Below are 1,574 nucleotides of genomic sequence, written 5' to 3'. Positions count from 1 at the left end.
GAAGCTCACTTCTAGATTTGTAGCAAAGCTGCAGCATGAAAACAAAAACACCAATTGATGAGGAAAGAAGATTTAGTGTTTAGGTCTAATTGACAGGAAATTCTGCAGCAAAGTCTGCTTAGAGGGCTGCAGCTGCATTTGCACATAAACCTGCAGCAAAGGCATCAATATTTAAGGCTGGAAACTACAGTCAGCAGTGCCCACTTTCAAGTCTGGTGTTTGTACATTACAGTGAGATGTAAAGCAAAGCAGAGAGGCTTCCTGGCTTCATGTGACAGCAGTGATCAAACCGTCGGCCCGAGCTGCTCATCAACAGACACGCAGAGGCAAATATTACAGCGAGGTTGCAAAGCAGAAACGCCTCATTATAAAATGAAGGTGGCTTTTAAGGTTCAGAGGTGGAAAAAAATAAATCACAGGCTTTGGTCTCCAGAGCTGTGGAAACATGATTCATCCTTTAGAGCAGTTTCATCATGTGGGCGAATGTTGGACACCAAGAGATTATCACAGGACTGAGTGCTTGGCCTCTGCAGAGACAGGAAAAAAGTGTTATGTTGCATTTTTATGACACGCTTTTGTCCTATTTTCTATTTGGAATAAATAATCGTGCAATAATTTCTAAATGATCAGACTGATATTCTACTGCGATAACTAATAATTATGTTGTGTCCATTTCTCATCATAAAATCAATGCTTTTAAAAAACAACTCTGGATTGAAACTACCTGGCATGATAAAAGCAGAAATACTGTATAYAATAGATAAATACACTTAAAATGCACCAATTAATTAAAAAAGTAGAACTTTACCTCATGTTTAAGAATTTAATTGACCTTATTTTTGCAGCTCAGTTCCAACAAATTATGTGTTATTAAAATTTTACTGGGCAAGGAGCAAAAATCACCTGTGCCTTTGTTTTAAACGAAACTTTAAGCTAAACGGATACAGCACAAGGGTGCACGGTAGAGCTGCACATGGATCCTGCTTCTTCCTGTCTGTTGACCAATAGGAGAGAAGCTGACCCAAGAAGCTCCACCCACTTTGTTTGCATAATGAAGCAAAAATGCTTACAATAAAGAGAAAACTGTGAAAACAACCCATGTAAATAAAAAGACGTGGATAAAAAGAAAAACATTTAAAAGATACAAATGCATCTACAAGTAAATTATATATATATGGTAAAAATGAAAATATGTGCTAAAATATATAATTTGCTGTAAGTAAGATGGAAAAATAAATATGAGTGTCACTTAAATTGTAAAACATGAGGTAAAATTCTCCTTTTTAAATGAATTGGTGATTTTTAAGTGTATTTATTTATTGGTCCATATTTCTGCTTTTATTTCTAACTATGCCAGTTTCAGTCCTATCGCTCACTGTCTTGAACGACAAAGATTCAAACAAAGTTTTCAACTGATTTGTCAGCACTCAGCGTATGTGTTATGGATGACTCTCAGCTACGACCACACAAATTTTTAATTTAATATCTGTAAAACCAACTGCCTTCTTTGGGTTTGATTCCAATTAACTGTGACGCCATCCTGAATGAAGCTGACCCCAAAAAAGACAACATTT

Source organism: Austrofundulus limnaeus, unplaced genomic scaffold (assembly GCF_001266775.1).
Source record: "Austrofundulus limnaeus strain Quisiro unplaced genomic scaffold, Austrofundulus_limnaeus-1.0 Scaffold84, whole genome shotgun sequence".
Classification (NCBI taxonomy): domain Eukaryota; kingdom Metazoa; phylum Chordata; class Actinopteri; order Cyprinodontiformes; family Rivulidae; genus Austrofundulus; species Austrofundulus limnaeus.
This window is presented reverse-complemented; position numbering follows the sequence as displayed.